Genomic DNA, 15,013 nt, shown 5'->3' on the forward strand with positions numbered 1-15,013 from the left:
GTAGTCACTAGAATTAAATATCTTCATGTCTTCTAAGAAATGAAACAGTTTATGACATTTTTGCCAAACGGAACTACTGTCATTATGTATTTGATATAAAATTATATATATACTGTATTGTAATATATTGTAAAATTTTGTATATTATAGAATATTATATTGAATTATAATATAAAAAAATCAAATGATTTCGGAATTACGAAACAAAGATTGGAATGAAGTCTAAAATTACTAACAGTTAACTAATGGACGATTTAAATACATTCTATTACTGTGTATTCATCACCAGCTTGTGCATGTTATAACGCTTGACTATGCTGACGATGTTTTAATAGGTGTTGCAGATCTATAGTGTTAGAGAACACTATTAGTAAGGCTGAGGGGCATTCAGCGATAGCGTTAACCTTGTAATGAAGCCCAGATATCAGTCGGGCAATCAGATGGCACAGGATGGCATCCGCAGCATTCAGGCTCAGAAAGACTCCCGTCCCTCTCCTCCTAGTGGCCGCAATTACGGGACAACTCGAGTCTGGATTAATTCATCAGTGTCCTCCACTGCTGTGAGAAATGACAGGTCTGGTATACGTGTTCGTCCTGCACTCACCCTCCCTTAACTGTTACAAACCGGGTTTGTCTAATTGAAGTGTATTTTCCAAAAGAAAATTTTGCCAGCCATCTTCCTGTCTATCAGAGTGAACCGATGTCATACCAGAAGTATAAAAATGGTAGTTGAGTGAAAAGTAGGGGTGAAAGAAGAAAGAGAGAAAAACAATCGCACTGAAATTGTTAAAATGTTTATGAGTTTTGCTCATTATTATTATTTTATTTGTGCAAGGAAATTTTTGAAAGAAACGTATTTATTTTATTTCTGTAAGTATTTTCTAGTATGAAACAAAAATTTCAATTGGAAAATAATTTTTGTAAAATTGAAACAGCTTCGCATAGGGGTTATATCGGCACTGTGTTCAAAACTATACACTATTGATTCTATGCACTCCTTATTTTATAGATAAATGATTTCAAATTTATAACATACTACTTTTTCTTTACTTATAATTCACTATGCTTGACATATTATATGAATTTCTTTCTCCTTTTATGAAAAAAATTGATATAAAGTTTTCTTTAATGACATTTTTTTATTTTGCTAAATTGTATATATTTCAATTGGTAAAATAGTATTAAGTACTTCATGTTTGCTCTAAGCTGATTTTGTATAGCAATTAAGATTGGTAAATGTTTTTTCGCGCATCTTTATATATCTATGCCAAAATTGGGTGATAATTTTATGCAAAATGTTGTAAAAGGTGCTTTTTACACTTCATATTTAAAACAATTTTCTAAATAGGTTATCTGCAATGATATAATATGATCGACCTTTCAAATTATAGTTCCTTAAGTCCGTTTTAAAGTTATGAATTAAAAACAGCTTCAAATCTAATTTCTTTCTTCCTTTAGCACATTTTGAATTTATCCTTTAATTCTTCTTTTTCAAAGCATCCATTTCCTTTTGGCTAATGTTCACCAAAAATGTCACACACAACACACACACACACATACATACATATATACATATATACATATATACATATATATATATATATATATATATATATATATATATATATATATATATATATATATATATATATATATATATATATATATATATATATATATATATATATATATAAAGTTAATAAATATTACAATGTTTACTTTCTTATTTACAGAAATTCATGTAACTTCAAGGAAATATGTAAGATAAAAGTATGCAGAGATTATGTAGTTTATTACTGTCTGTTAGGACCAATGAATGACCCGATTAAGTAGGAATTTATCATAATATTGCACTTGAAGAACCAACAGCTGATTTGAATTTCTTAACATTTAGAAAGTTCAAATTATTTCAACTGAGTGTTTAGTTTAGTTATATCAGCATTTTATCTGAAGCAACACTAGAACCATTTTGGGATGGAGCTAATAATTTTAAATCATAATCAAGTGACAATGGCAGTCCCTAACCTGAACTCCACTTCTCCTGATGCCCCGATAGCGCTAGCAAGAGGGCATTTGGTTTTGACAAATAAAACAATTATTCGGTTTCGAAATAGAAATCATCCCGGAATTTAGACCTTATAACAAGATCACCACAACACTCCTGCTGAGGGAAAATAAACTACACCAAAATTGAAAGATATTAATATAAATTAATGTCGAATCGAAATATTGTGTTTTGCTTAAAACAGTTCTTATTAAAGCATTTCTCACAATAATTCACTCAGTAAAAATGATAAAAATAATTATGATATTGATTATCACAGGGTATTAATATTCATGTACCATTCTAAATATTTAAAATTCTAAATACATGAAATTCACATACCATAAATAAAAAAATGAAAACTCGTGATTCAATTTTTCGTTCTCAGTTCAAATATCCTTCTAAGATATTTCATAACGGAGAAAACAGCTTTCTAACATAATATGCTTAAAAATTATTTACTAAAAGCCATTAGAGTTTTGTCGTATAGTTTAAATTTTCATAGGATAAAGTTATTGAAAGTCCAAAAATAAGAAATTAACTTTTCCGCCTTTGGCGAACCAAATAACGTTAAAATTGACATAACTAGTCCCGGCATACATTCTCTATATTAATTTTCATAAGAATTTAGTTGAAGACTTTAATACAGAATTAAATACATGAATTTAATTCTAAAAGGTAATAAATTCGTAAGCCTAATTACCATCGTAAAAAATATTTAAAAATGGACAAGCATATTGACAAAATTATATTTGTATTATTTCGCTTTAAATATACCAAAGGTTTTCAATTTTTTTAATGCTATAAATTTGGCTTCTTGGAAGAATTTGTACTCATTTTTAAATAATATTACTAACAAAATAAATTCTGAAAGATATTTTTATTTGTAAATTAAATTGACAAAAGCCAATTTTTATATTAATAGAGGTATAACGACTAATAAAGAACTGCTTTTGATATGTGAAATAACAAATGTTTGCAAAGGGATTTGAATTTTATGCAAGGCAATCTGTAGTTTCCTTAAAATTTTGAGTTGAAATTTTAACAGATAGTAGCAAATTTAAATTATAATTACACTTATATCAGTTTCATTGTGGGAAAAATTTTTGCATTAGAAAGGGTAATCTTGCTTGAAACCGATAACTTTAAAATTTTTTTTTTAATTTATAAAGTGGAATTCAAATTCGGTTTCTCAAATCCCAATAAGAATTTACAAATTAAAATTTCCTCTAATTTCTTATTCAAATATTTCTGGGTTATAACTAAATTTTAAAGAGAAATATCTAAAAATTCATTCCTTTAATGTTCCATTTTTATCTCTAATATTGTTTAGTAGTCCTACTTCTTTTACTGTTACGACACATTTTATAATAATAAATCAGATTTGAAAGGAAACCTATAATTAATCAAATCTGATCTTCACTTCTCAAAATGCTGTACAAATCAATGATCATTATATTCCAAAAAATTTATAAGATGATTATATCTGTAAATTATTATAATTTTAAATTATACATCTTTAAAAATGAAAATTCATGTTCTTAGAGTAATATATTTTTGTCGATTAAATCGAAGCAATTACTTCAAACTCATTAACATAATAATTTAAATTTTATATATTATTCCATATATTGTCGAAACATTGTTTTCCCTTACTGTCAACTAGTCTAGCATTGAATAATCAATAAATATTATTTGTCTATGCTTTCTTGATATTCAATGTACCACAAACTCCTAATCTTAAGCAGTTCTAATAAAACTCAATCTCTTGCAGGTACTGCTATTTCTTATGAATCCAGAAAGGGAGAGGGAAAAAAGAGCCCAAGTCTCGAAAGAAGACAAAAAATGAAATAGTCACTGGATTGTAGCAGCAGGGCTTTATTTTCTTTCAACCGCGAACAAGGAAGAAAAGAATTGATGCTCTATGGATTACTCTACATGCTATATTTTTTATTTTTATAGAGCTTAACAGAAAGCTAAGTCAAACAAGTAGATTTATTATATCAAAACAATTCTCAAAAAGTGTATTGGTAAAAGTGATCTTACAAGAGATAATATTTTGTTTTATAACTTTTTGGCTTTTCTTGTCCGTAAAATTTTTTCCGTAAATTTTTATCTTTATTAGTATGATCTAAAACCTCTGATTTATATAGGAATGCTTTTCTTTTATTTAAATCCCCCTGAAAAACTATAACAAATAGAGAATATTATCATGAATGATTAATTTAATCTAAAAGCAATACAGTCCTTTTTTAAATTTTAATTTTTGAGACATTTTAAATGAAAAGCTCAAGCAGAAAAAATTCACCGTATACTTTTTTCAAATCTATATCTTTTTATAAAATCATGTCTTATGAAAGTAGCATAAAATAATATAAGATATAATTACTTTATATTATTCGGTGGTGGGTAAAATACACAATACACAAGTAAAATAGCTATGATCATTTTCTAGATTCATTATAAGATTATTATAAATTCATATTAGCTCACTATCTTACTTGTTAGTGCAACACATAAACTGGTAATGCTAGTAAGCATTTCAGAGTTTAGTTTATTTGATTTGCTAAATTCTAATGATTCTCCTATCTATGAAAATAAAATTAATCATTTGTTTTATTTTATTATTACTTGTGGAATGTGTAGATATGGAAGAGCAATACGATTAGGGTTGTTTTCAGATAATTTGAAAAGAAAGATAAGCTATCTCATCTGATAATCTCGATTTAAATGGAATATTTGGATTTCTTTTAAATAAATAAAAATTGATAAAAAATGACAAGATAAAAAGAAAATAGTGGAATTCGTAGCCGCGAAAATTACATGCGAAATAATAATATTTTTTTTTTTTGAAAACATGCATTGAATCAGATAAAAATAAAAATGTACCGAACGACTACCACATGTATAGAAAATAAAGGCACAATTTACAAAATACATAGATTTAAAATTATTTTAATATTAATGCTTCTGAAAATCATATAATAAAAAAGGAGCAATAAATTATATTTAACGATTTTATATGGAAATAAATTATAAAATGCTTCTTCAAAGCATTTTATCGGACAATAGAATGAACCTTTAAGCGCACAAAGAATTCGCGTGTTATCGGTATCAGGCTCAGGCATACATTTTGTTAAATTTGAATTACAGCAATTATGCATGCAACGCATAATGACTTGTGGCAGCAGTCATGTAGAAAATTGTTATCCAAGTATCCAATCCTTTTTTTCCGATCTGTACTATTATCAATGATTATTGCCTTGTCTCTATCATATGCAACTCCACGCGGCCACAAATATGTCTTTTATTTCCGTTCTCAGAGCTGTTTTTTTCGTGTGTAATTAACACATTTAGCTTTTATGATACCCGTATCGTTTCAACGCTCTTTAAGGCTTTTGCATATCCTGAACATTTTGCGACGGGAAAAAGAGGACTTTACCATTTGAAAATTTCAAGTTTCTATTATTATAATCGTTACTGTGAGTGTCATTTTAATGCTATTCATAGAATTCTTATACTTCTGAATAACAATGTCTGAAATCTCATTTCGATCAGATATATCGTCCATATATCTGCAAAGTTTTTTAAAAACCACCCTGTTCCTGCACAAGTATTAGTTATATCACAAGTAAGAACTCTCAAGTATTTGAAATTTTTTTACGGCAATTAATGAATAATTAATTTGCAACACTTAAATTTTTTAGAGCATCAGGGCAATTTTCCTGTAATAAGTAGCAATCTACAATTGCTAATGCATTTCACCACACCTAGAGAACATAATGAATCAAACATTATTTAAAGAATGTTGATTTAACATACTTCAGTGCTTCGCTGCTCCGGAGATTGCCATTGACTTGATACCTAGTCGCAATTCCCTTAAGGTGATGTGAAATTGTAATCTCGAATAGGAGACACAGTATCAGAGTGTTGTCGGCTGACTAAGTTCCAGCGTAAATGATTTATTATGCTGCTATCTCAGAATCTTTCATATTAAATTTATCTGTTTTAATCCTTAATAGTCAACTGTAAATAATCACAATTTTACAAATCTTTAATAAATATATTTGTAGTCTCTCAGTGTATCTATTAAATTGAAAATACCCGTAACTACACGTAATTTTCTAATTAAGAAAAAAATCCTACATACATTTTCCTTTTTTTTTGTAATATATAGCAAGTTTTTTTTAAAATACAATTCTGTTCTAATACAAATAGTGATAAATGTAAAAATGTTCTAAATAAATAACTGGAGTGCACTACATATCATAAAGATCGGCTATTTTTTAAAGTAAATTTTAGGTTAATATCACATCTGAATTAATATGACTTAATAATGCTTTGAATAATAACGAATTAAATATATTTCTATGTATTTATTCACTATTATACGATGGATTAATGAAATATTTTTATCAAGCATCAATTTTGGGGAATGCAATTTTTCTATGCCTTACTGGAAGATATTTATTATTGTAAATATAAACTCATGCTGATGAATAAAAATAAAATTAAGCATTTAAAATTTATTACAAAAAAGACAGTGGAAAATTATATTAATTTAAATTGACTTATTCAACGATAGGCTTAGATTAATTAATTGATTCAATGTTTTTTTTTCAAAGAGATGTTGCTTAAAAGTTGTTGATCTTATTCAAAGGGTTCTGATATCTTTTGCTTCCAATTACAAGAAATAAAATTCATTATTCCGGTTCAAATATAGTAATAATTTTTTTTTGTGCGCACGGAATTTATTTGGAACTATTAATAACAACCTATAAAAATTGTTGTTTATTTTTAAAAAATGAAACTTCATCATACATTTAACTTTCCAGCTGCTTGCAGGACGAGTTTTCTGAAATAGTAATGAAATTTCACATATTTATTAGTTGCGTTTAATATTAAAATAGATTATTTACTTTAAATATTTACTAAGTCTTGCAATTATATTTTCAACGCCATTCAACGTGATGGAAAATAGATGTACATGTAGGTTTGTTAATTGTATTGAAGGACTATTTACTGTAGATGCGAGCATTGGATAAAATTAGTTAGGCATCTTGAACAATTCAAACCGCTTTGTCAAGTCTTTAATTTGAGCTCCATTTGTTAACATGGAAACTCACAGCCTGAACATTTACTGTCCATAGGAGTTCCTGGCAATGCCCATCTATTAAAAGTGGAAATCGGAGTTCCTGGAAATAAATGAACGTAAGAGGAAACTACGCATTGAGTAAGAGTTTTCATGGAAATCCTGAATTAGATGTATTTTCGCTAAAACTGCATAGAATCCAAACAATAACATCCAAAGCTTTGGGTAGAGGAAAATATGAAGTTCATTTTAGACAAAATGTGACTTGTATGAAGTTACTACTGGTACGACGGGTTAACATCTAAAAATTGCTAGTGTTTCTGCTACAAAAAAAAATCTTAAATTAATTCAGAAGGGGAATCTACATAGATAATCATAACAAACAGTTGCATAACTTTGTATATGATCCTCAAATAGTTGAAAAAATTTTAGACAACTGAGTCAAAATTTGTTTTATTTTGTTTGAAACAACAAATGTCGATATTCAGAGGCAAGAAAAATTCATAGTTAGACGAAGAGTAATTTCCTTCGGAAGCAAATTTTTTAAACTTTTAGAAAATATTAATTGTTATATTATGTTTTTTACGAGTCTTCTAATCATGCCTTGATTGATAAAGGAAAATTACAAAGTTATTTCAGCAAAATTTGCCAATACTTATTCATAAAGAAAGGATACAGAAGAATATTTTAAGGAAACATTCTTTTATCATAAAAATATTTTGCGCAGTCATTTTTAGTGAACATAAAAAAAAGAGTTATTTTCAAATCAAATTCGATAAATTTCTATTACCATGTAAAAATTACTTTAAATAAAATAATTTATATTAAAATTAGAATGCAATTTATAATTTAAAAATGCACTACTTGAAATTTAATAGATCAGTGCGCATTCAAAAGCACCTTGTTTTTGGCGATCATATTCTAGTTTCAAAGGATTAAGAACATCTTCACCTTCAAGAAACTTTTATTTTTAATTTATTTAACCAAACTTCACCTTGATTTTTCCATTTGAGATTTTTAAAAAATAAAATCCTTAATGAAATAGAGGATATTTTATTGATTACGGAAATATATTACTTGTATAGTTTGGAAAATTGGAAGTTTATCAATGGCCTTTTAATAACGAATCGAACAATAGCTCTTATGGCAGAAAAAGAAAGTTTTTTTCCCTTTTCTTGAAACATATTCTTTTCAAATTTCGATATGCATTGATCCCTTTCCATTCATTACAATCGTATGGAATCTCATACAATGATATTTACAAACATTATGCATCTATTACAACTATATATATATATATATATATATTATCAACAGTATTTTAAAAGTAATTTATCATGCAAAATATCATATATTCTTTTAATATTTCAAGGTGCATGACATTCATTGTTTTCTCAATATTTATTAATGGTGTATTTAAATGAAAATATGTTCATTGTAGTTATTTAGACTATGCTCACATATTATTCTAATTTTAAAGTAATTATACTAAGAAATTTTTTTTCGAGCATGACGATTTGTGATAAAGAAATAGATTATAACATCATAACATAGATTCAATTTGCCATTAAAAAATTCTTTAAAAACATTTTTATATATGCTTAAATAATTTTCTAACGTTTCATAATTAAAATAAAACATTCGTTCTGTATGTCTCGAATCCTATCGGAATAAAATTTACTTACGAAAAAGTCACCTTTATCTGGAACAACTGAAGTCTTGGCAATTTTCGCTGTTGATTCCCTTTCAAAACATTTTATAATTAATCCTAGAAAACATTGTATAGAAAAGAGATATTACGTACTTACTTGAGTTTTTCTGTCTTTCGATGCATTATTTTATTCTTTCGTGAAATTGTGCGAATTAATTTCTTTTCTAAAATGAAATCTATATTTTATTTATAAAAAGTAGTTGCAAAATTAAATATTTATAAAATATATTTTCGAAAGAAAACTTATTTAAAAAAAAAATATTATCAAATAAAAGATGAGAACATTTGGCACAAAGGTACATATAATAATATTTTATAAACAAATATTTTTAAATTTAAAACTTTCGAAGCGCTAATGAAATTTACTTTTCATTCTTCCATTGATTTAAACACAACACTCATAAATAAAATAAAATAAATTGGATTTAAAATAAAAGTAATAAAATTTTGATTAGGAATGCGTCAAAGAGAGAGACTAAAATAGTATTTAAAAATATTTTATTAACTTTGACCATGGAAGAAATTAAGTCTATTTTATAAAAAAAATAATTTCTCCAAACATCTCTTATAAATTAAATTCTGATTCTTCTCCACGAATATAAACTTTGTCTTACTATTCTAAAATCTTTTCAATGGAATTCTGAAATGAAATATTTCTGAATGAATTTGTCGCCAGTTTTAAATTGAATAATTGTTATTCTGAGTTAACATTTTAAAAGAGATTAAAATTAGAAATACGTATGGATAAATTGTTAATATGTTGCAAATACATTTTGAAACAAAAGTTTCACTTTTTAATAAGATAAACTCAAAATATGAATTTGTAAAATCTGGGGAAAATGAAGAATTCCTTTTCATCATGAGTGTTAAGAATTAGCGTTTGAAAAACAGTTTTTCTGTAGAATCTGCATCAATTTTACCATAAAATATACATTTTCTTTAGTATACTCTAAATTACCAAATCCTAAATGTATGCAATGAATGGTGATTTTTTTTAAAATTCGTCAGACTAATAGGATAATAAAATGGTTTTTAGCATATAACAGATAAAGAAAGTTTAAAAGTAAAAGTTAATTTCACCAAGAAAAAAATTGAAACATTTGGCTCCTTTACATAAAACTTCAATTAAATTATATATTTTTATTTCTGTTCTGAAATTCACAGATTCCTTCCATTAAATTTGAAAGATTTTTTGGGAGTGGAAAGTACTAGTTGCGCAGACTGTGCACAAAACTATTTTCAGCACATAACTTATTACATTATTAAGATAAATTAACCATAATATGTTAACTGATTTTCTTTTACAATACAAGTATTCCATTATGTAATCCTTGACTATTATTTCAGATTAAGCCGAAGAATTTTAAAATTATATTTGAAAAATATTGCTCACTAATTCCAAAACCATAATATAAAAAAAATCAAATGAAGTAAAAGATTGCTTACAAATAATAAATGATTGACTTGCACACATCATACATTACGTCCTGCATGTCGACCACTGGTTTGATTATGTTATGCTATAATACACTTGAATTCTGAACGTTTTATAATAAGTGTTACAATTTTACTGAACCGAGGATAGTATTAGACCGGTTAAGAGGCATTCATTGATAGTGTTACCCCGTTAATGAGGGTCAGATCTCAATCGGTTAATCAAATTGCGCTTGGTGGAATCGTTAGTATTTATTCTCAGTAAAGACCCCCCCCCCTCCCTAAGTACCCGCAATTATACGGCTTCCCGAGTCTGGGTTAATTCATCAGTGTCCGCAACTGCTGTGGAAAATGTCAAGTCCTGGAAACGTCTCTGTCCTACCCTACACGCCACTAGAACTTTACTAGCTGGACTCATCTGATTGAAAGATAATTTTCAATGGAAAACTTTCCATTCATCATCTTTTTTCTGAAGAGAGTTAGATATCCTCCCAGGAATGAAAAATTGGAAATTCGGCAGAGCGGGAGAGAAAAGAACGCAGCTTCAGTGAAATTTTAATGCGCTTTTACTTCTGTTTTGTTTCAAGATTTCATTTGCTTTCTGGCTTGTGAGTACCAATTTACGGAAAGATAATTTTTTTAAGAAATGTTTAAAACTGGAAATTAATTCATTGTAGAATGACAGTGTTCTTAATCGATTCAATATCGACGATTCCATACGTTGCTTTGTCTATGGCGTCATCTTTTAATAACTTTTAAATGTTTCATTTCCTTTCTTGTGAATTAGTTTTTTTATTCAACAAAATTTCCGACTTTTTAATGTGAAGTAAATTTCTTTAATAATCAAAATGTTCTAAAGTATAAGTAAGGCGTGCTCCATAAATCATATTAAAATTGTTATCAAATATTAATGACAGCAATAATTCTGCAAATTTAACTTAAGCCAAATGGCAGGTACCTCTTGCAACAGATAATTATGATTTTTTAATCGATTATTTTTGTTATATAAGAATCGATACCCTGGAATCATAAAAATTCCTATGGTAGTTACTATGCATGAAATTAGAGAAAACCTGATACGGTAACTACCAAAGGAATTATAGAAGATTGAAATATGTCCTATTTTAAGCTATTTATCTTCTTTTGTTGTAATTTGTTGGGTTTTAATACTTTCTTCTGCTTAATTATTATGATTCAAAATTAAAATCAGGTTCAGTAATTTTTTTTTTTATTTCTTGTATGAATGCAATACGCTTTAATATTGTTTCTTTTATAATTCAAACTAGCACAAATTAAATGTACCAATAAGTTTAAGGCAATCAAGAAAGGATTTTAGGCCATATTTAGATGAAAAAAGTCATTTTTTTTAAATTATTAAATGTTTTCAGACTAATTGGTGGTAGTAAATATTAGTAAGAAATATATTTTAATTATTTTTGGAGAAGTTAAGAGGAATTAAAATTTTTAAACTAAGTGCCACGCCCACTTTCTGGCTGTTGAAATATAATCTCTTTTAATGGTTTATTATTTGAAACTAGGGATTGCAATACTGGTATACCGGGATACCGAATACCGGTATTTTGAGCCATTTGTACAATTTTGTAATACCGGTATTCACAAGTTTAAATACCGGTTTTTCGGTATTTACTAGAAATTTTTTAAAATGGTCTCCACTATATGTTTAGGGATAGCGAACATACAAAATAGTATACATTTTTGCTTTTATGTGTCCCTAACGGGCGAAATTAATTAGCTAATTAAATGGCTTAATAAATTTCTTAAATCTAAATTAGTGAAACATGGATTATCCCTGAAAGAAAATATTGTATCCATAACGACTGATAGAGCAACAATTATGAAAAAAGTTGTAAAGTTGATTGGTGCAAATCAGCAGATGTGCTATGCACATGGAATTCAATTAGGAGTAATAGATGTATTATACCAAAAAAATAAAGAACAGAAGAATCCAAATACTGTGGATATAGAAACTTCGGATTCCAACTTTGAAGAGAGTAAGAGTGATATTGACAATGAAGATAATGACAATGTAATTGTTGAAGAAGACATTGCTAATAACGACGAAATATTAATCTATCAAGAATTGCTTCCTATAATTTATAAAGTACGAAAAATTGTTAAGATATTTAAACGTTCCCCTATAAAAAAGGATATATTACTAAAATATATACTAACTGAAAATAAAACAGAATATATGTTAATATTAGATTCTAACACACTTTGGAACAGTTTACTCCTAATGATGGAACGATTTTTGAAACTGAGAAATCCAATCCAAAAAGCAATAATCGACTTAAACCTGTAAATTATTTTTTCAGATAGTGAATTCGACTTAATATCCAGAACTATATCAGCTCTACTTCTAATAAAACTGACTATTGAGGCATTATGCCGGAGAGATTCCAATAACAGCAAATGCAACAATAAATTTCACGTTGCAGTCACTGAAAGAACAGCATACATCACTATTTGAAGAATTATATATTACATTGAAAAATCACACAGGAGAAAGTCATACCGAAATAGAAAATGTCTTATGGTATTTACATAATTATAATGATTTTAAAAATGAAAATGAAAAAGAAGAAAAGAATATAACCAGTTCAAATCTGATTAAATTTAGAGTAAATTTTCTTAAGATTTTTTACCCACAAACCTATCCACATTCAGAAGAATTCGGTTCAATTATCAAAGATTATGATGTCACTACTGTCGATAGAGAAAAGGAATTGTCTCTTGAACAAAAATTAGAATTAGCGATAAATAAAAAAAATTTCAACGAACCAAAATACAATACAGAAATGAGCTATATCCAAAACCATCCGACGAGAAATCGATTTATTTGAAGATGAGGGATTTAGAGGTAAATACTTGAAAAAAATATATATCGCATTGCTAACAGTACCACCAGCTAGCGTAGATGCCGAAAGAGCGTTTTCGACAGCTGGTAATTTTTACACAAAATTACTTTTCAGGCTTAATGACAGTACAATTGATGCATTATTTTTTTTAAGATCACATTTCAAAAATTTGTAATAATACCACAGACTGAATAGTGATATTTACACTTTTTTTCTCATTTGAATAAATAAGATGTTCCTTTACTTTTTTGTGATTATATACTGTTATAATTTATAAGTTACAAATTATTTTTTGTGATATTTACACTCTCTGACAAAACTGGCAAATAAAACAAAGAAACACCTGTGTTTTCTTTCGTTTTCTAAAATTTCTAATACCGGTATTAAAACCGTTATCCCGGTATTAAGATTTAAAAAATACCGAATACCGGTATTGAAATTTTGGTCCGGTATTGCAATCCCTATTTGAAACTATATTGAATGCTATAAAACTAATTAATCATTTATTCGGTTTTCTTATAATAATATTTTTTTTTTCATCTTCGTGGCTCACATATAGTGAATGAATATAGTTTAAAATATTTTTACCATATTAAAAAATATATATTATTTGGGTTATGCTGAAGAAATCTATGTGTTATGCTTTAAAATAATGGAAAATATTTAAATACGTAAAGCAAACATTTTATGAAGTAAATCCAAAATTTATTGTCATTTATTTATAAAAAAAAATGTTATTTTAACACAAGATAAATGAAGTTTTTCTAAATTTTGAAACGCTCTATTTGTAACAATTCTGATTCAAACTTTCTGAAATTTTATAAAAGTATAATAAATCTTGTAGAAAAGAGACTATGGGCATATATATAATAGTTATTTTGAAACAATGGCGTATATATATTACCTCCCATATAAAAAAATAAGGTATATTTTTTCCCAAAATCCATAGTTTTGTTTTATTTTATGTATTCATATTGAAATTCCTTACTCAAACAAGGAATTTAATATCAACTTTTGCTTGAAAATGTTTATATTGGCTAATAGAAAGTGTCTCCTTTTGAATTTTTTCTTTTAATTTTAGAGGGCTTATAATATTTATCATATAGGTCATTCAAGATTCTTCATCTTTAGAGGACGTTGAGCTTTGAAAATCTTTGGACACTGTTCCCGATATCCACTATTGGTCCATATGCTGCGATAAGATTTTCTTAATCCATAGACTCAGGTTTATTGTCAATATTTAGAATTTGAACAGGGATGGTATTATTTTCCATTGAACGAGAGTATAACCGCTACAAAAATATAGTGGCTGTTTTATATATTTGAGACTAGAATATAAAAATATATTTTGAGACTAGAATAGAAAAAAAAATTATAATATATAGGATTAGCAAGAAATAAATTACCAATTTCAGAAGGCTTTAAAATGCGTTTTATTGATGCAAATGAGATAAAATTTGAACTACAAATTATTGAAATGATGCGCTTTACATTTATGAAATAAAAAAATAGTACAAAATTCACCGTTATGTGGTGTTCAAATAAATATAAAACTATTTAATATACTTTTAGTCATGGTTAAATAAAGTAAAATTAAAATTGCTCAATATGTCTTCCTTCATTTTCAAGAATATGCTCCAATCGGAGAAACCATATTTTCTATAGATGATAGAGGTGAGTCTGCCGAAATATTAAAAATATGGCGTCGAATTTTTTCCTTCAGATCTGATAGAGATGATGGCCTTTAATGGTAGATATTGTCCTTCAAATAACCCCACAACCAAAAGTCGCAATGGGTGATGTCCAGAGAGCGAGGAGGCCATGCTATTGGGAAATGACGGTTGGTAACTCGT

This window comes from Argiope bruennichi, chromosome 1, assembly GCF_947563725.1.
Source record: "Argiope bruennichi chromosome 1, qqArgBrue1.1, whole genome shotgun sequence".
Lineage (NCBI taxonomy): Eukaryota > Metazoa > Arthropoda > Arachnida > Araneae > Araneidae > Argiope > Argiope bruennichi.